This window comes from Phyllobates terribilis, unplaced genomic scaffold (assembly GCF_046119375.1).
Source record: "Phyllobates terribilis strain yellow unplaced genomic scaffold, ASM4611937v1 Scaffold_3__8_contigs__length_932513732, whole genome shotgun sequence".
Taxonomy (NCBI): Eukaryota; Metazoa; Chordata; class Amphibia; order Anura; family Dendrobatidae; genus Phyllobates; species Phyllobates terribilis.
In genome coordinates this window covers 186866657-186888454 of record NW_027362763.1, presented here as the reverse complement: position 1 = coordinate 186888454, position 21798 = coordinate 186866657, and the positions used below count along the sequence as shown (strand labels likewise).

General features: G+C 49.3%; 1 protein-coding gene across 2 annotated transcripts in view; it reads right to left on the bottom strand.

Moving 5' to 3' along the window:
- The window catches only part of LOC141258988 (apolipoprotein L3-like), a 174522-nt gene that overhangs the window by 86386 nt on the left and 66338 nt on the right, over positions 1 to 21798 (bottom strand). Inside the window, exon 1 of one of the 2 annotated variants that reach the window (XM_073674337.1) lies at positions 692 to 793. The exons of the other annotated variant lie outside the window; for it this stretch is intronic. The gene's annotated coding sequence lies outside the window, so the exon portion shown is untranslated. Of the gene's footprint in view, positions 1 to 691; positions 794 to 21798 lie in introns of those variants that run through there. 2 annotated transcript variants of the gene reach the window in all.

Genomic DNA, 21798 nt, shown 5'->3' with positions numbered 1-21798 from the left:
CGGGAAAACTCTGTGAGTGCACCGGCGTCAAAGACACATTAGAGGCATAGTATGGCCATGTTCCATCACGTTCAGGCAAATGATTAATGTGTACACCATGAAATATATATTAAATGATGCTTCTGAAGAATGCAATACAGCATAGTCAGCTGTGTTTTATTTTACGTGTACAATATTGGAGTCCTTTTTATGTGCACAGTATAGTGGTATTATTATATACAGAATAACAATACAATTTGTGTTTCTGTCAATCCAAATTACTATATATTACATTTTATGTTTGAAGCAAAGATAAATTTAATTAAATTCTGGCGATGTGTATGTACGTGGGTGCAGGATGTGGGGGTTGCAAAGCTGAATCTTTGACTTGGGTGAAGGAAGGCAGAACTAGAGCTAATGTGTGACAAAGACATGAAAGCTCAATAGAAATACAAATAAATGCAGATTTCAGCTATTAAAAGTATAGATTATACTTGTTACTAGTGTGACTAGATTTACAGTATAGTCTTACTATAATGAACGGTCTATAGGAATACATATTGAAAAATGATTATCACAAGCCATGTACAGTGCTGTCATTTTGATGACCCACGGTGTGGTCTACTTTACAGCCAAACTTGAGAAGTGATATAAGCTTGCAAATTATAACTAGATTATATTTATTTTAAAGAGCATAAAGATGTGTACTCACCAAGATCTAACAGAGGAGAAATGTAAGTGAAAGGAAAATATCCTTTATATATAAACAAATTTGAAACTCCACCTCCTGTGTATGTATCGTACATTATAACCTTTATATAAATGACCTTATATATACAACGCCCCACCCAGTGTTCACTCCCATTCGCAGGGCTGGAGCCAGCAATTCAGCCATACTGACTCCTCCAGGTCACTTTCTCCTGTAGAATCCCACAGCTGATGGATCTGTAACAGCTGCAGCCATAGGTGCACCACTACAATTTTATCTGTGTCCTGTCTTTTCTTTGAATGTCGTGGAAAAAGGGAATCCCCCAGCTCGGTTCCTTAAATATTAGCTAAGGCAGAAAGTTACTAAGAAAGAAAAACTATTTTTATATAATGTCATCGCAGTGAAATTGAGTGATTGTAGATGGACAGGAGTGCTGATGGCTATGGAGTTTTGGCTTTGCCCTATTGAAAACTTTAAAAAAAAAATATATATATATATATGTAGCACCCTGAGGACTCGGCTGCTACAGGGGTATTACACCTCAGCCAGAGGTGTGGTATTCCACTCCCGGGTAAGGATGGAGTGTGGAACTGAGCTAGTAGGCTGCATGCACTACATACATCCCATTTCCGGGGGACAGAACTACGGTACTCCCACCAGTATATGTGCAGGTACGACAGCGTCTGTCCCTGGCTGGAGTGGGAGGGGGGTGGAACATCCCAGTAGTGTAGGGGCAGATAGGGGGAGTAGTCTGGGCGTAAATGTAGGAGCTCATTGGGTGCTGGTCACCTGAGCTCACACATAGAGGGAGTATATAAGGTGGGCACCATCTTAGGACAGGGTCAGTCAGTCAGTCAGTGAGTCAGCAGTAACTCCAGGAGAGGAGAAGGAAGAGGGACCCAGAGGCGCAGGACGAGAGGGGACCCCAAGAGCCCGTATGAGAACTGATAAGGGTGAAAGGTCGGCAAAAGGGTACCGGATCCCAAGCTGGCGGAGGCCAAAGCAAACCTTAGCCAGGAACCGGAGGTCGTGGGCAAGATTTGCCACGACCCTCACCAAATCCACCAGAATGGCACACCGAGCATAGGGTCAGGGAAGCCAGAGAAGGTTCAACCACCAAGAGACCCGAGGGAGCCGGACACAGGTGGATCCCTGGTGGGAACGGCCAGAGAGAGAGAAGAAGGGAGCTCAGGACCATACTCAGGAATTGCCCGGGAGTTGACCGAGTCCCGCACCTGGTGGACGCAGCACGGCTTGGGTGGTCACTGCTGTACAGAGTGACCCGAGCAACACCAGTGAGTAAAAACCCTGAAACTGCATTTCATGCCTCTGAGTCTCCTTGCTGCACCTTCACAACCACCATCCTCCACGTCTGACCCCCTGAGGCTATACCCCTCCCGTTGGGGGTTATACTACCACAGCTGCACACACACCACCAGCCTCAGCGGACCATTCTGCAGCGGCGGCCTTTTGACCGCAAATCAACGGGTGGCGTAGTCGACACTAAGAACATCTGCAAGGACTGCCGCACACTGAGTTTGACACCCTGGGCACGGACCGGGTCACAGCCACTCGGAGACTACAACCCCCATCTGATCCGGCTCCGGGTATCCCTAACAACATGGCCCAGGGGGCGCGTCAACTTTGGCGTAGTTGGCAGGATCACGTGCCCGCAACAACCGGGTACTGCGTGCCTGAAGAAAAGTTCGCATTTACCTCAAAAAGAAGTCTCCCGCCGGTTCCGGAGGGTCCCCGCCATCGGACGCCATCTCGGATCGGTTCCCGCCATTTGCCCGTCATCTGCAGTCTTTTCCCGCCATCTGCAGTGTTTCCCGCCATTGGGAAGCGGTTCCCGCCATCTGAGAAGATTTCCCGCCTTGGCAGAGCGGACGCCATTATGGGCGTGCCAGAGGGTGGCAAGAGGCCACCTCCCATCGTGGGCCAGGATCGGAAATGGCGCCAAAAGTGGAAACCGCCCCCACCAGCAGAGACTGTGATGATTGATATGTCCATCAGCGTGAGGGAACTGCCCCTGGAACTGGCAATCACAAAGTTGCCCCAGGACGACCCCCAATGTGGGCGGATACAGAACAAAACGGAGAAGATGGGAGCAGCCTGGAAGAGTCTAGAGAGAACACACCCGGAGATGGAGGGAGAGTCAGGCAGCACCGACCCTGTGGTCAGGAGCCTGTTGCAGGCCGCCACTCCAGAAGGCCTGCTGGAGATCCTGGCACAGCTCCCCCGAGATCGGTAGCGTGCACAGACCGCGCTGGAGGGCCTCGCACGAAGGATGGCCCGGGTGCAGCAGGAAACACTGGCGGAGTGGACCCGAGAGATGGCCCGGCAGGCCGGAGCCCGCCAGCGAAGCATGCCACCCGCAGCGAGGAGCAAGTCCACCTCTGAGGACGGCGAAGGAGGGACGACGGCCGGAGACGCCGCCGCGGAGGGAGCCGAAGAGATGAAGGCAGGTAATGGGGACGACAACATCCCGTGCCCAGAAGCCGTAAACCTGCCCCAGCTCCCCGTCGCAGAGCCCGAAGCCCCACTCACCGTTCCCTTAGCCGCTGCGTCATCGCTCCAAGCTAGGCCCCAAGCGGCCGGAGCCGCGGCCACACCCCCTGCTACGTCATGCGCCTCGACTCAGAGCGCGGCCAAGCAAGAAGCGCCCCCGGCCTGGTCGCAGGGCCGAGTACCCCCGGGCGCCGCCGTCTTCACAGCGCCCTCTACTTCCATCATGTCCCCGGCCTGGTCGCAAGGCCTGGTAGACCCGGGCGCCACTGCCTCTAAAGCGCCCTTTGTCTTCCGGCTACCTTCGGCCTGGACGCAAGGCCAGGAACCCCTGGGCGCCGCCAGCACCACAGCGCCCTCTACCTCCACAACACCCCGCCTGGGCGAAAACCTCGCTGCCCAGCACGCCACTCCGGACGGGCTGCTCGTCGTGTGGCCACCGGAATACGTCCACCCCCGACTCCGAAGGGAATGGCCTCTGGATGAGCCTCTAATACCGGCTCCGGCGCCTGCCAAAATCGACCCGCTTCCGCTGAAGGACGCCCAGTTCGAGTGGGACTTTACCGGTGAGGACCTAATGGGATTCACCGAGGAGACCCGGGCAGCCGCAGCCCAGCGTGCGGAGTGCTGCCAACAACAATTGGAGGTTTTTGCTAGAGAGCGACGAGAGAGGCGGGTCCGCGAGGAGCGGCTCCAAGTGAAGAGCGCCGAGCAGAAGAGCCGAGCCCGCAGAAACCCCCGTGCTGCCCACGGTCCCCATGCCAGCGGGACTGTAATAAAATTCCAGTTGGAGCACGGGTGGGGTTCCATCCGGGACCACAAGAACCCCGGCGACGTCTTTGTCACCCGCAGAGACGTTGAAAGTCATCTGCCGGAGGGACACAGAGGTCGTGACCTATACCTGGGTGATGAGGTCACCTTCACCCGGCATCAGTGCGCCAAGGGCCCGTATGCCCTGCATGTGCATAGACTGACTGAGGAGGAGCTACGGGGTGAGGAGGATCAAGAGGACCCGGACGGGTCTAAAGATTACCCTCAGCCAAGAGCACACCGCCACTGATGAACTGTAAATAGAATATGTAAATAGTTACCCGTGTGGGTACAAAAACTGCTGCTACCAAAGTGTAGTCCCCGTCGGGACCAGCAAGTGAATACCCGTGTGTCCCTATCCCTTAACAGGCTGAGGACTGTGAACAGCCATTCCTTTTCCCCACTGGCCGAGGACTGAGAGCGGCCATATTCCCCCTTGTATATAGTTGCGCTTTCTAAGGCGCCCCCTACTGGTTTTGTAAGGAACTGTGTTTTTCCAGAAGAGACTGTTGCACTTTACCCGGTCACAAGTTGCACCGTGGCCGGAGGAACAAGAATGTTTAATATGAAAAGTTTTATGCTGATGTTATATATAGTGTTTTATATGTTTATGATGTTTTGAAAAAAATTGTATGTTTTTGGATGTTTTTATTCTTTTACAGCCCGAGGACGTGCTGTGATTTACCAGGGGGGAATGTAGCACCCTGAGGACTCGGCTGCTACAGGGGTATTACACCTCAGCCAGAGGTGTGGTATTCCACTCCCGGGTAAGGATGGAGTGTGGAACTGAGCTAGTAGGCTGCATGCACTACATACATCCCATTTCCGGGGGACAGAACTACGGTACTCCCACCAGTATATGTGCAGGTACGACAGCGTCTGTCCCTGGCTGGAGTGGGAGGGGGGTGGAACATCCCAGTAGTGTAGGGGCAGATAGGGGGAGTAGTCTGGGCGTAAATGTAGGAGCTCATTGGGTGCTGGTCACCTGAGCTCACACATAGAGGGAGTATATAAGGTGGGCACCATCTTAGGACAGGGTCAGTCAGTCAGTCAGTGAGTCAGCAGTAACTCCAGGAGAGGAGAAGGAAGAGGGACCCAGAGGCGCAGGACGAGAGGGGACCCCAAGAGCCCGTATGAGAACTGATAAGGGTGAAGGGTCGGCAAAAGGGTACCGGATCCCAAGCTGGCGGAGGCCAAAGCAAACCTTAGCCAGGAACCGGAGGTCGTGGGCAAGATTTGCCACGACCCTCACCAAATCCACCAGAATGGCACACCGAGCATAGGGTCAGGGAAGCCAGAGAAGGTTCAACCACCAAGAGACCCGAGGGAGCCGGACACAGGTGGATCCCTGGTGGGAACGGCCAGAGAGAGAGAAGAAGGGAGCTCAGGACCATACTCAGGAATTGCCCGGGAGTTGACCGAGTCCCGCACCTGGTGGACGCAGCACGGCTTGGGTGGTCACTGCTGTACAGAGTGACCCGAGCAACACCAGTGAGTAAAAACCCTGAAACTGCATTTCATGCCTCTGAGTCTCCTTGCTGCACCTTCACAACCACCATCCTCCACGTCTGACCCCCTGAGGCTATACCCCTCCCGTTGGGGGTTATACTACCACAGCTGCACACACACCACCAGCCTCAGCGGACCATTCTGCAGCGGCGGCCTTTTGACCGCAAATCAACGGGTGGCGTAGTCGACACTAAGAACATCTGCAAGGACTGCCGCACACTGAGTTTGACACCCTGGGCACGGACCGGGTCACAGCCACTCGGAGACTACAACCCCCATCTGATCCGGCTCCGGGTATCCCTAACAACATGGCCCAGGGGGCGCGTCAACTTTGGCGTAGTTGGCAGGATCACGTGCCCGCAACAACCGGGTACTGCGTGCCTGAAGAAAAGTTCGCATTTACCTCAAAAAGAAGTCTCCCGCCGGTTCCGGAGGGTCCCCGCCATCGGACGCCATCTCGGATCGGTTCCCGCCATTTGCCCGTCATCTGCAGTCTTTTCCCGCCATCTGCAGTGTTTCCCGCCATTGGGAAGCGGTTCCCGCCATCTGAGAAGATTTCCCGCCTTGGCAGAGCGGACGCCATTATGGGCGTGCCAGAGGGTGGCAAGAGGCCACCTCCCATCGTGGGCCAGGATCGGAAATGGCGCCAAAAGTGGAAACCGCCCCCACCAGCAGAGACTGTGATGATTGATATGTCCATCAGCGTGAGGGAACTGCCCCTGGAACTGGCAATCACAAAGTTGCCCCAGGACGACCCCCAATGTGGGCGGATACAGAACAAAACGGAGAAGATGGGAGCAGCCTGGAAGAGTCTAGAGAGAACACACCCGGAGATGGAGGGAGAGTCAGGCAGCACCGACCCTGTGGTCAGGAGCCTGTTGCAGGCCGCCACTCCAGAAGGCCTGCTGGAGATCCTGGCACAGCTCCCCCGAGATCGGGAGCGTGCACAGACCGCGCTGGAGGGCCTCGCACGAAGGATGGCCCGGGTGCAGCAGGAAACACTGGCGGAGTAGACCCGAGAGATGGCCCGGCAGGCCGGAGCCCGCCAGCGAAGCATGCCACCCGCAGCGAGGAGCAAGTCCACCTCTGAGGACGGCGAAGGAGGGACGACGGCCGGAGACGCCGCCGCGGAGGGAGCCGAAGAGATGAAGGCAGGTAATGGGGACGACAACATCCCGTGCCCAGAAGCCGTAAACCTGCCCCAGCTCCCCGTCGCAGAGCCCGAAGCCCCACTCACCGTTCCCTTAGCCGCTGCGTCATCGCTCCAAGCTAGGCCCCAAGCGGCCGGAGCCGCGGCCACACCCCCTGCTACGTCATGCGCCTCGACTCAGAGCGCGGCCAAGCAAGAAGCGCCCCCGGCCTGGTCGCAGGGCCGAGTACCCCCGGGCGCCGCCGTCTTCACAGCGCCCTCTACTTCCATCATGTCCCCGGCCTGGTCGCAAGGCCTGGTAGACCCGGGCGCCACTGCCTCTAAAGCGCCCTTTGTCTTCCGGCTACCTTCGGCCTGGACGCAAGGCCAGGAACCCCTGGGCGCCGCCAGCACCACAGCGCCCTCTACCTCCACAACACCCCGCCTGGGCGAAAACCTCGCTGCCCAGCACGCCACTCCGGACGGGCTGCTCGTCGTGTGGCCACCGGAATACGTCCACCCCCGACTCCGAAGGGAATGGCCTCTGGATGAGCCTCTAATACCGGCTCCGGCGCCTGCCAAAATCGACCCGCTTCCGCTGAAGGACGCCCAGTTCGAGTGGGACTTTACCGGTGAGGACCTAATGGGATTCACCGAGGAGACCCGGGCAGCCGCAGCCCAGCGTGCGGAGTGCTGCCAACAACAATTGGAGGTTTTTGCTAGAGAGCGACGAGAGAGGCGGGTCCGCGAGGAGCGGCTCCAAGTGAAGAGCGCCGAGCAGAAGAGCCGAGCCCGCAGAAACCCCCGTGCTGCCCACGGTCCCCGTGCCAGCGGGACTGTAATAAAATTCCAGTTGGAGCACGGGTGGGGTTCCATCCGGGACCACAAGACCCCCGGCGACGTCTTTGTCACCCGCAGAGACGTTGAAAGTCATCTGCCGGAGGGACACAGAGGTCGTGACCTATACCTGGGTGATGAGGTCACCTTCACCCGGCATCAGTGCGCCAAGGGCCCGTATGCCCTGCATGTGCATAGACTGACTGAGGAGGAGCTACGGGGTGAGGAGGATCAAGAGGACCCGGACGGGTCTAAAGATTACCCTCAGCCAAGAGCACACCGCCACTGATGAACTGTAAATAGAATATGTAAATAGTTACCCGTGTGGGTACAAAAACTGCTGCTACCAAAGTGTAGTCCCCGTCGGGACCAGCAAGTGAATACCCGTGTGTCCCTATCCCTTAACAGGCTGAGGACTGTGAACAGCCATTCCTTTTCCCCACTGGCCGAGGACTGAGAGCGGCCATATTCCCCCTTGTATATAGTTGCGCTTTCTAAGGCGCCCCCTACTGGTTTTGTAAGGAACTGTGTTTTTCCAGAAGAGACTGTTGCACTTTACCCGGTCACAAGTTGCACCGTGGCCGGAGGAACAAGAATGTTTAATATGAAAAGTTTTATGCTGATGTTATATATAGTGTTTTATATGTTTATGATGTTTTGAAAAAAATTGTATGTTTTTGGATGTTTTTATTCTTTTACAGCCCGAGGACGTGCTGTGATTTACCAGGGGGGAATGTAGCACCCTGAGGACTCGGCTGCTACAGGGGTATTACACCTCAGCCAGAGGTGTGGTATTCCACTCCCGGGTAAGGATGGAGTGTGGAACTGAGCTAGTAGGCTGCATGCACTACATACATCCCATTTCCGGGGGACAGAACTACGGTACTCCCACCAGTATATGTGCAGGTACGACAGCGTCTGTCCCTGGCTGGAGTGGGAGGGGGGTGGAACATCCCAGTAGTGTAGGGGCAGATAGGGAGAGTAGTCTGGGCGTAAATGTAGGAGCTCATTGGGTGCTGGTCACCTGAGCTCACACATAGAGGGAGTATATAAGGTGGGCACCATCTTAGGACAGGGTCAGTCAGTCAGTCAGTGAGTCAGCAGTAACTCCAGGAGAGGAGAAGGAAGAGGGACCCAGAGGCGCAGGACGAGAGGGGACCCCAAGAGCCCGTATGAGAACTGATAAGGGTGAAGGGTCGGCAAAAGGGTACCGGATCCCAAGCTGGCGGAGGCCAAAGCAAACCTTAGCCAGGAACCGGAGGTCGTGGGCAAGATTTGCCACGACCCTCACCAAATCCACCAGAATGGCACACCGAGCATAGGGTCAGGGAAGCCAGAGAAGGTTCAACCACCAAGAGACCCGAGGGAGCCGGACACAGGTGGATCCCTGGTGGGAACGGCCAGAGAGAGAGAAGAAGGGAGCTCAGGACCATACTCAGGAATTGCCCGGGAGTTGACCGAGTCCCGCACCTGGTGGACGCAGCACGGCTTGGGTGGTCACTGCTGTACAGAGTGACCCGAGCAACACCAGTGAGTAAAAACCCTGAAACTGCATTTCATGCCTCTGAGTCTCCTTGCTGCACCTTCACAACCACCATCCTCCACGTCTGACCCCCTGAGGCTATACCCCTCCCGTTGGGGGTTATACTACCACAGCTGCACACACACCACCAGCCTCAGCGGACCATTCTGCAGCGGCGGCCTTTTGACCGCAAATCAACGGGTGGCGTAGTCGACACTAAGAACATCTGCAAGGACTGCCGCACACTGAGTTTGACACCCTGGGCACGGACCGGGTCACAGCCACTCGGAGACTACAACCCCCATCTGATCCGGCTCCGGGTATCCCTAAAAACATGGCCCAGGGGGCGCGTCATATATATATATATATATATATATATATATATATATATATATATATATATATATATACTATAGACCATTATCTATTTATTGGATTTGCATCATGAAAATCTGCTGCAATACATGATACTGCTGCTGGCAACCTCGGGGTTCCTGGCTGCCGCTGCAGCACTGGGTTCCTAATGCCAAACAGTGCCAAAGATTTCAGCACAAAGCACACAATAAAGTCTTCTAGCAAGGCATAGTCAAGACTAGAATGGTGGTGCCTGAAAAAAGGACTTGGGAGGAAGTAGCAGCTGTATATATGTGTAAGAGGGTGTGACATAAAGGATGAGAATCCCCAGTGCTGTGCAGCATTTGTGCAGGAGGACTGCCATCTACTGTCCAAATGGGATGGGACCATGCGGAACCGACCGGAAAAAGGAGAGTTTAGGAGGGACGAGTTTGGATGGCGCACTGGGTCAGGTGATATTGACGACGCAGTTTCCTGTTATAAAACCACCAAGAAGGTAAAATGTGGGACCACAACAATGTGATATATAATTCATATATTTTATTAAACAGAATAAAAAACAAACAGAACACTAGACTGAAGACCATTTAAAAAAGACTGAAAACAGAACAGCTCAGGAGGGGTATGCCCCCAAAATATGAACAAATATATGACATATAAATGATCTCTTAGATAAATGCTGCTAAAAAGATGTAATTCATATGCATCTCTGTGTGTAACAATACATACCCCCAGTGAAGATCAAAACATGTTTACATCATGCAAAATAATTAATAATTATATGTGCAATATAAATATGTGCAGATGTATGCAAAAGTAAATACAAAATGAGGACAAATATATATAAAGTGCTTGTGCAATTAAATAAATAAATATGCACTCATTGAATATACAATGTACAATTCATATATCAGAGCATCATAATATGGTATAAACAAATAACACCAATGGGGGTAGTGTCAGAAACAGTATCCAAACCCAAATAGGAGAGGTACATTACATGTCGCAATGTGACAGCAATGAGAAAGACATCAAAGAAACATATCAAGAGGATATGATGATGAGGACATACCCCAGCCCCCTCACATCACTCCAACGCCGTTTTGCTCTTTGCTTGCAATCAGCTGCAGAGAATCTCTAGTAATTGCGAGCACCCTATTACCGGGTGCCTCCAGCTGCGCATGCGCCACAGCGAACACTTCCAGCGCCAAGAGTGTCACTGAAGGGCGTATTGCAATTCATGACTCGCTCCCGCTCCTGTCCATCCCGGACGTCCACTGGGCGCATGCGCGCTGCGGCGCACAGTGCTCACAGCAGCCATTCTGATAAAGGGCAAAAGCTGTTTAAGTGCTGGATAACTATAATTGAACACTGATGGCAGGAAGGGGAACCAAAAAGAAAAAAGAAAAGAGTGTAATAATAATCCGCATGTGTGATGAGAGGGAAAACAAAGTGAGAAAAGTCTATGAGAAAAATAAAAATGTGGATATGAGTGAAAGTAAAAATGTGAAGTGAATGAATATGTACTGAATGGTAACCATGAAAAAATGATTGAAAATGTGCATGTAAGTGAAACTGAGTAAAACGTGAATAAAAGAAAAAAGAAAAAGGCACATGGGAAAATATAAATTGATGTATGAGTATGTAATGAAGGAAAAGATAATGATTAATTAAACAATGAAAAAATGGAATAAAAATGTGCATAAAGATGAAAGTGGATGAACCATGATTGACCATAGTCAATCATGTAACAAAAATAAAACATTAACTAAATATGTAAAAAAGGCAGAAGGAAAAACAGTGTAAGGGATAAAAATATGAGAAAAAAATCTTTATTTATGTAAAAATGTATGAAGATTGAATAAAATACAAAAAAAAACCCTAAAAAGAAAACAAAAAGTATTAATAAACTTACAGTAAAAAACACAGCCATAGCCTCAATGAAAATCAACCTCAATATGTGTATATACCACTCCACCCATTAGAACGTTGAGCCTTAAATCAATATATAGTAAAAAAAAAAAAAAAAAAGTTAAACAAATTTGTATTATGTTTTCTCATTGATTAAAAATGGTCAGGAAAGGGATCGTGTTGGTAAAACGCCTTGGAGGAGGGGGACCCATAGTGACCCTGGGGATGAATGTCTTGAAAGAAGTAGGACAATTCCTGGCCGATGGACCACGAAGAAACAGTTGGACCTGAGAAACTCGCTATCACGCCAGTAGGAGTTTTCCATCTTGTGTGGGTCAGTCAAATTCAGAAGTTATTAGCCACTAGAGATGAGCGAACCAGTCAAGGTTAGGATCGGCTAAGTTCCCGATGTTCGCCGAACAGTTCGTCAAACAGTTCATTGAACATATCCGGACCCCATTGAATTTAATGGGAGGCAAAACCAAACGCAAAGACAACACATTAATGGTGGCCGAAAAGCTGTCAAAACAGCTCAAATTAGGGGCAGACACCAGGAAAAGTGGCATCAATTGACCCAGAGTACAAATAGTATTATTGTGCAGCATGGATACATGGGACAGGGCCTGGGACAGGGCTTGGACCAGCATTTCTAGCTTAAACATTGATCAGTAACAGGTGGATGAGTGACAGGTGTAGGCTTCGTGCTCTGAGAGCCCTGCCAAATTCAGGCAACACACATGAAAGAGACCGAACTTGGGAGTCCAAACATTTCCAAAATTAAGGAGCAGACACCACTAAAGTGGCATCAAATTTCCCAGAGTAGAAATAGTATAATGGGGCTCTGAAACCCTTCTACTACAGGCAACCCACCAGATAGAGACCCAACTTGGAGTAACATCAGCAGCAGTAGCAACAGCAGACACAGAAGCCATGACAAAGGTGTCACAGACTGCAATAACGCAAGATCAATGCGGCACACTAAAAACTACACCATCGCCTAGTCTGCCCAGTCTGCAACTGGGGCAAAAGTTAGTGGAGATCCATGACTTGTTAATCTGGATGAAAGTTAGGCTGTGTACACTTTCAGGTGAGAGCCGGATGTGCTTATCCATCAGGATACCACCAGCCGCGATGAAGACACATTCTGAGAGGACCCTGGCTGCTGGGCATGACAAAACCTCCAAGGCGTGAAAGGCGAACTCAGGCCACTCTTCCAATTTTGAAGACCAATATGCAAAAGGGTCCAAACCCCATCTGATGGCATTGATATTGAGCTTGAAATACTCCTGCACCATCCTCTCCAGTCGTTCGCTATGTGTCAGACTTTTACTCTGTTGTGCTGGTGCACGGGCTGGTCTAAAAAATGTGAAAAACGAGTCACAGAAATTGCTTCTGTCACTTACACTGCTGCTGCTGCTAATGCTTTTGCATTGACGACTCAATGTTCTGAGGTTGGAAGTCTAGAACTGCGATGCACACTGTGTGCATCACTGCAGTCTTGGGGAAAACCACCTTTAAGATTGTCTGCAAGCGTGTTTCAATACTCCAAAATGACTGCGTCCCTTTACATGAGGGAAGCATCTGGCAAAATTTACTCTTGTACCGTGGATCTAACAGAGTGGCAACCCAGTAGTCATCACTATTTCTAATCCTAACAATACGGGCATCATGTTGCAGCTAGTTCAGCAAGAAGGCGCTCATGTGTCGGGCACTTCCATGAGGTCCAAGTCCATGGTGTGTTGGTGGCGGGTAGTTATGAATGAGCATGCTCGCCACTGCTTGGTACTCACCCGAGCATCTCACTGCTCGAGATGCTCGGCGCTCCTCGAGTATTTCCGGGATGCTCAGACGGGAGCTCGGGTCCCCACCTTGCAAGTTTGGCGCTCTTTAGATAGCCAATGAACATGCAGGGATTGCCTGCCCCTCACTGTAATGCCGTAGCCATTTGGTTGTGGAATTACAGTGATTGGCTGGCCGCATAGTGTCAATGGGTCTATATCAGACCTGGTCATCCTATGCTCATCACAGTGTACCCCAGAAACAGGCAGAATAGGGAGAGCTGCTGCTGAGTGAGGTAGAGATTTGCTTGTTTATTAGCTAGTATAGGTATTCCACAACATATATATGTATACAGTGCATTATGAAAGTATTTGGCCCCCTTGAACTTTTCTACCTTTTGCCACATTTCTGGCTTCAAACATAAAGATATAAAATTCAAATTTTTGGGAGAAGAATCAACAAGTGGGACACAATCGTGAAGTGGAACGAAATTTATTGAATATTTTAAATTTTTTTAACAAATTAAAAACTGAAAAGTGGGGCGTGCAATATTATTCGGCCCACTTGAGTTAATACTTTGTAGCGCCACCTTTTGCTGCGATTACAGCTGAAAGTCGTTTGGGGTATGTCTCTATCAGTTTTGCACATGGAGAGGCTGAAATTCTTGCCCATTCTTCCTTGCAAAACAGCTCGAGCTCAGTGAGGTTGGATGGAGAGCGTTTGTGAACAGCAGTTTTCAGCTCTTTCCACAGATTCTCGATTGGATTCAGGTCTGGACTTTGACTTGGCCATTCTAACACATGGATACTTTTATTTTTGTACTAGTCCATTGTAGATTTTGCTTTATGTTTGGGATCATTGTCTTGTTGGAAGATAAATCTCCGTCCCAGTCTCAGGTCTTTTGCAGACTCCAACAGGTTTTCTTCCAGAATGGTCCTGTATTTGGCTCTGTCCATCTTCCCATCAATTTTAACCATCTTCCCTGTCCCTGCTGAAGAAAAGCAGGCCCAAACCATGATGTTGCCACCATCATGTTTGACAGTGGGGATGGTGTTTTGAGGGTGATGAGCTGTGTTGCTTTTACGCCAAACATATCATTTTGCATTTTGGCCAAAAAGTTCGATTTTGGTTTCATCTGACCAGAGCACCTTATTCCACAGGTTTGGTGTGTCTCCCAGGTGGCTTGTGGCAAACTTCAAACAAGACATTTTATGGATATCTTTGAGAAATGGCTTTCTTCTTGCCAATCTTCCATAAATGCCAGATTTGTGCAGTGTACAACTGATTGCTGTCCTATGGACAGACTCTCCCACCTCAGCTGTAGATCTCTGCAGTTCATCCAGAGTGAACATGGACCTTTTGGCTGCATCTCTGATCAGTATTCTCCTTGTTTGAGATAAAAGTTTAGAGGGATGGCCGGGTCTTGGTAGATTTGCAGTGGTCTGATACTCCTTACATTTCAATATGATCGCTTGCACAGTGCTCCTTGAGATGTTTAAAACTTGGGAAATCTTTTTGTATCCAAATCCGGCTTTAAACTTCGCCACAACAGTATCTTGGACCTGCCTGGTGTGTTCCCTGGTCTTCATGATGCTCTCTGCACTTGAAACAGAACCCTGAGACTATCACAGAGCAGGTGCATTTATACAGAGACTTGATTACACACAGGTGGATTCTATTTATCACTACCAGTCATTTAGGACAACATTGGATCATTCAGAGATCCTCACTGAACTTCTGGAGTGAGTTTGCTGCACCGAAAGTAAAGGGGACGAATAATATTGCACGCCCCACTTTTCATTTTTTTATTTTTTTTAAAAAGTTTAAAATATCCACTTCACGATTGTGTCCCACTTGTTGTTGATTCTTCCCCCCAAAAATAGAATTTTATATCTTTATGTTTGAAGCCAGAAATGTGGTAAAAGGTAGAAAAGTTCAAGGGGGCCAAATACTTTCACAATGCACTGTATATCCATCTGAACTAACAGTCCTTCTGAGGACTAATCCAGCTGCATGTATTACTGGTGATAGCAGGAGTTAGGCAGGGTTTATGGACAGTGTATACAGCATGTTCTGTCTGCTGCTGTTGCCTGTTACAGATATTGGATTATAAATACTCGGTGCTCGGCCGGGTATACTCGGCAAAAGGGTTAACAAAACATACTCGCTCATCACTAGCCGGCACCTCTCCTGACCTGAGCTTGACAGCTGTATAGAAATCAATCATGCTGTCATGCTCAGGTCAGGAGAGGTGCAGGCCAGTCCGTTCAGTGCGATGCGATCATCACACGAGTTTTACGGCTGTGTGTCCCTGTCCTTACTGTGATACAAATCCAGCAATTTGTAGGGGACGTGCAAGATATTATACTTCATTTACAGTTTAGCAAAAGTGTGTTGGTGAACCTATTCACACATGGTCACTGAGCAATAATAATAAACTACAAGGCCCGGGCTTAAAACCGTGGGCATCCATCAGACGTATCAAATATTACTGCGATACAAATCCAGCAATTTGGAGGGGATGAGCAAGACATTATACTCCATTTACTGTCTAGCAAAAGTGTGTTGTGAACCTATTCATACGTGGTGGCTGAGCAATAATAATTAACTACAAGGAAACACAATATATGCCTCACCATGCATTTAATCCATCCTGCTGCTCATATCTTCTGGGCTCAGACCCACAATGCCGTGACTCTCGGCCAGTATACATAAAGAAAAAGTGGGAAAAGTCTCCAATAAAAATAAATTCTCACTTTATTTGTGCAAAATCTTAAAATATATAAAGGTCCATGATATCGGAGATGCAATCTCGACGCGTTTCTCCCTTACGTCCTTAGTCAGTGACTAAGCCATCCCGCTTCTCTGTGTACGGAAACTCTCACTGCTCACAATTAAAGAGGAGGCATTGCAGGCGAAGCACGATGAGATAGAGCAAGGAACCATACAGGCTGATTTCACACAGCCCAGCCTCATCTCATCCCAATGCCGACTGGGTGACAATTAGTGTTGAGCCACCCCCATAGTGTTCGGGTTCGGTTCGGTTCGTCGAACACCGGCATCTTCGCCGAACGGTGTGTCGAACGGTTCGTCGAACACCGTTAAAACCAATGGCAGGCAAACAAAAACACATAGAAAACACATAGAAAACACCTTCAAAGGTGTCCAAAAGCTGACAAACTGCTCAGAGGACACAACTAACACATGGAAAAGTGACAAGTACATATAGTCATGCGAAAAGAAAAGAGGTGGAGGAGTAAAAGGAGGAGGAGACACAGATATAGGCATATCATGCCCTTCTAAAATCAAGAAAGGCTGGAGTAAAAATCTAAAATCAGCCTACCAACACCCAGACGTCGTGACAAGAAAATTAAAAAAAGAAATATCTTTAGGTAAAATGGCGGTTCCATTCAGAACACTTTCCTTACAAGACGTAGTTGTATCCCCGTTGGGAGTCGTGCCAAAAACGGAACCCAATACATTCGGACTAATCCACCATTTGTCATATCCAAGTACAGTAGTATATACTGTACCGCCTTTGACAAGGCAATCAGGCGGGTCAAGAAGTTGGGAAGGGGCACCCTAATGGCCAAAACAGACATTGAGGGGGCGTTCCGGTTACTTACTACCTGTGCCTCCGAATAGTGTCTGCCTATTGGGCTGCTTCTGGGAAGGAGCATACTATATAGATCGCTGTTTGCCCATGGGGTGCTCCATATCCTGCTCACAATTTGAGGCGTTTAGTTGCTTCCTCGAATGGGTCATCATGGACTTTTCTAAGGGGGCACATATTATCCATTACCTCGACGACTTCTTATGCCTGGGCCCAAAAGATTCGCCACAGTGTGAATACACGCGGTAGTCCACCTGTGAGAAGGAGAGAGCTGGAGGGAGAGCGGACACCACAGAGCCGAGGGGTTAGATGGAGAACGGAAGAAGGAAAGAGGGCGAGGGAGATAAGGGAGTATGGTAGAAGGCTGACCTGAGCTCCCCCACGTTCCTGCTGGGCAGGGAACAGCCCTGGGAAGAAAAGCCGCTTGCGCATCCCTTTGAGGTTACGGGCGCGAGCGGGCAGAGGGACTACGCTGGAGTGCGAAGCCGACACAGCCAGGCCGTTCCTGCCTGTTCCTGCCTGTGCGACCTCCGTGTTTGTGCCAGAGCCGCGGTGGACCCTGATGGCCAGCCCCCCTCTCCCAATACTGGTGCCTGTCCGTTGGTGGGTCGAGACCCACCGCGGTGGAGGCAGGTCTAAGCTCTGTAATTTAAATTGGCTCTGTAATTTGAATGAGTACACTTTAAATCCTTTTAGAAGGATCTATTGGAGGGCAAGTCTGGTGCCAGCAGCCGCGGTAATTCCAGCTCCAGTAGCGTTCACTAAAGCTGCTGCAGTTAAAAAGCTTTTATAAGGATCGAGCTTGGCGGTCCGCCGCAAGGCGTGCTGCCGCCAGTCCCAGCCTCTTTGCCTTGGGGCGCCTCCCCGATGCTCTTGACTGAGTGTCCCGGGGGCCCGAAGTGTTTCCTTTGAAAAAATTAAGTGTCCAAAGCACAGGTGGTGTAGCTTGCTTAACAGCTGGGCTACTCCGCTGACTAGCAGACACTGCTACTAGGCCCAAAGTATTGCCTGGGCTACGTGCAGTTAAAAATTTGTAATTAGATCTACAGGCGGAGTAGCTTGCTTAACAGCTGGGCTACTCTGCTGACTAGCAGACACTGCTACTAGGCCCAAAGTATTGCCTGGGCTAGATGCAGTTAAAAATTTGTAATTAGATCTACAGGCGGTGTAGCTTGCTTAACAGCTGGGCTACTCCTCTGACTAGCAGACACTGCTACTAGGCCCAAAGTATTGCCTGGGTAAGATGCAGTTAAAAATTTGTAATTAGATCTACAGGCGGTGTAGCTTGCTTAACAGCTGGGCTACTCCTCTGACTAGCAGACACTGCTACTAGGCCCAAAGTATTGCCTGGGTAAGATGCAGTTAAAAATTTGTAATTAGATCTACAGGCGGTGTAGCTTGCTTAACAGCTGGGCTACTCCTCTGACTAGCAGACACTGCTACTAGGCCCAAAGTATTGCCTGGGCTAGATGCAGTTAAAAATTTGTAATTAGATTTACAGGCGGTGTAGCTTGCTTAACAGCTGGGCTACTCCGCTGACTAGCAGACACTGCTACTAGGCCCAAAGTATTGCCTGGGCTAGATGCAGTTAAAAATTTGTAATTAGATCTACAGGCGGTGTAGCTTGCTTAACAGCTGGGCTACTCCGCTAACTAGCAGACACTGCTACTAGGCCCAAAGTATTGCCTGGGCTAGATGCAATTAAAAATTTGTAATTATATCTACAGGTGGTGTAGCTTTCTTAACCCTCCGTCACATACAGTAGGCCTGACAGGCACATCTCTTTTACTTTCATTTCTCCTTCCTCACCAGATTGTGAGCAAATCCCCTCCCTCCAGGTTAAGTAAATGTTTTTTTTTGCACCTGATTATGTGTAGTCTCTTTTATTATATTCCTATGAAGGTCACTGATCACTTTTAGAGCACTGAAATTGCAAACATTAGATATTATAGGTATTTTTCTTGCCTGCGCCTGACAGTCACATTGTATGTGAACTCGTTAGAACTGATATTGTATGTGACGGAGGGTTAACAGCTGTGCTACTCCGCTGACTAGCAGACACTGCTACTAGGCCCAAAGCATTGCCTGGGCTAGATGCAGTTAAAAATTGTTATTAGATACAAAGGCGGTGTAGCTTGCTTCAAATGGGCTACTCCGCTGACTACGAGACACTGCTACTAGCCCAAAAGGATTTCCTGGGTTAGATGCAGTAAAAAATTGTTATTAGATACGCAGGTGGTGTAGCTTGCTTCAGATGGGCTACTCCGCTGACTACGAGACACTGCTACTAGCCCAAATTGATTGGCTGGGTTAGATGCAGTAAAAAATTGTTATTAGAAACACAGGCGGTGTAGCTTGCTTCACAGCTGGGCTACTACGCTGACTAGCAGACACTGAAGCTTTGGAGCAGACCTCTGATTACCAGGCTATAATATGAGTAAACAGCTCTGCAGACTCAACCATCTGTGTTACCCCATACTCAGACGGGCAGCTGGAGACTTGGGAGCTGTGAGGAAGCAAGTGCGATTGGGGTGACACCTCTGAGGACTGGAGTATTTGTGATGTTGAAGTTGAGGTGGAGGAGAGCCCACTTGAAGGAGCACTTGATATCCGTTGAAGCACCTGCTGTTTTTGTGCCTCATCTGGAATTTGTAGCGACGGGCGTGTCCGTAAGAAAGGGATCATATCACATTGTCCACGAAAAGAAGTAGACATCTTAGTTTGGCTGGAAGATGGTCTTTCTTCTGCAGATGTTACTGTTGCTTTACCACCTACCCCACGGACACAACCTTTTTTCCCTTTCCAACACGCCTATTTCCCTTTCCACCAGCAGCAGGCCTTTTTCCACACATTTTGGTGGTTAACTAATTGGCAACTCTGTAAGTGTTTGCACAAAAAACGATGGATGGAAACCGAGCAGAGCTGAGTGGCCAAACTGTGGTACTAGCCCAAAAGGATTGGCTGGGTTAGATGCAGTAAAACAATTTTATTAGATACACAGGCGGTGTAGCTTGCTTCACAGCTGGGCTACTCCAATGACTACGAGTCACTGCTACTAGGCCCAAAAGGATTTCCTGGGTTAGATGCAGTAAAAAATTTGAATTAGATACACAGGCGGTGTAGCTTCCTTCACAGGTGGGCTACTCCGCTGACTACGAGACACTGCTACTATGCCCAAAAGGATTTACTGGGTTAGATGCAGTAAAAAATTGTTATTAGATACACAGGTGGTGTAGCTTGCTTCAGATGGGCTACTCCACTGACTACCAGACACTGCTACTAGGCCCAAAAGGATTTCCTGGGTTAGATGCAGTAAAAAATTCGAATTAGATACACAGACGGTGTAGCTTCCTTCACAGGTGTGCTACTCCGCTGACTACGAGACACTGCTACTATGCCCAAAAGGATTTACTGGGTTAGATGCAGTAAAAAATTGCTATTAGATACACAGGTGGTGTAGCTTGCTTCAGATGGGCTACTCCACTGACTACCAGACACTGCTACTAGGCCCAAAAGGATTTCCTGGGTTAGATGCAGTAAAAAATTAGAATTAGATACACAGGCGGTGTAGCTTCCTTAACAGGTGGGCTACTCCGCTGACTACGAGACACTGCTACTATGCCCAAAAGGATTTACTAGGTTAGATGCAGTAAAAATTTGTTTTTAGACACACATGTGGTGTAGCTTGCTTCAGATGGGCTACTCCACTGACTACCAGACACTGCTGCAGGCCCAAAAGGATTTCTTGGGTTAGATGCAGTAAAAAATTAGAATTAAATACACAGGCGGTGTAGCTTCCTTCACAGGTGGGCTACTCCGCTGACTCCGAGACACTGCTACTATGCCCAAAAGGATTTACTGGGTTAGATGCAGTAAAAAATTGTTATTAGATACACAGGTGGTGTAGCTTGCTTCAGATGGGCTACTCCACTGACTACCAGACGCTGCTACTAGGCCCAAAAGGATTTCCTGAGTTAGATGCAGTAAAAAATTAGAATTAGATACACAGGCGGTGTATCTTCCTTCACAGGTGAGCTACTCCGCTGACTACCAGACACTGCTACTAGGCCCAAAAAGATTTCCTGGGTTAGATGCAGTAAAAAATTAGAATTAGATATACAGGCGGAGTAGCTTTCTTCACAGGTGGGCTACTCCGCTGACTACCAGACACTGCTACTAGGCCCAAAAAGATTTCCTGGGTTAGATGCAGTAAAAAATTAGAATTAGATACACAGGCGGTGTAGCTTCCTTCACAGGTGAGCTACTCCGCTGACTACCAGACACTGCTACTAGGCCCAAAATGATTTCCTGGGTTAGATGCAGTAAAAAATTAGAATTAGATACACAGGCGGTGTAGCTTCCTTCACAGGTGGGCTACTCCGCTGACTCCGAGACACTGCTACTATGCCCAAAAGGATTTACTGGGTTAGATGCAGTAAAAAATTGTTATTAGATACACAGGTGGTGTAGCTTGCTTCAGATGGGCTACTCCACTGACTACCAGACACTGCTACAGGCACAAAAAGATTGGCTGGCTTAGATGCAGTAAAAAATTGGTATTAGATACACAGGTGGTGTAGCTTGCAACACAGATAGGCTACTCCAATGACTAACAGATACTGCTACAGGCCCAAAAGGATTGGCTGAGCTACATTTCGCCAAATGCTGTGAAAAACACTTGCACAGCACTGGCTGTAACATACCTGGCGGTGTCCTTGCATAGTGGTCCATCTCCCACTGTGCAAGAGCGCGCACTTGATCTCCAGTCCAGACTGCCATTCTGGTTTCTTTCCATGTTGTCTTCTTTGCTCTGCTCTTGCTGCTTAGGGCGACGCCCGCTGAACTTCCTGTTTCTTGTAGCTGCTGCTGACAATCCCCTAATGCGTCCTCAGCCTATTGCTGTCTGTCACCTGGTATTTAACCCAGCTCCTCCTTGGAATCCTTGCCTGAGCATCTTGTTCTGTCAGTTGGCTTCTGGTCGCTGACATGCCAGGTCCTGTCTATGTTTCCTGCCTATCGGTATCAGTTCCCGTGTCTGAACTGTGTCCTGTCTGTGCACTCTAGCCTGTTGTCTGTCCGCCTTCCTGGAGGCTGTATTTCCAGACCAGTCTGAACACGCTCTTAGCCTGTTCGTCTTG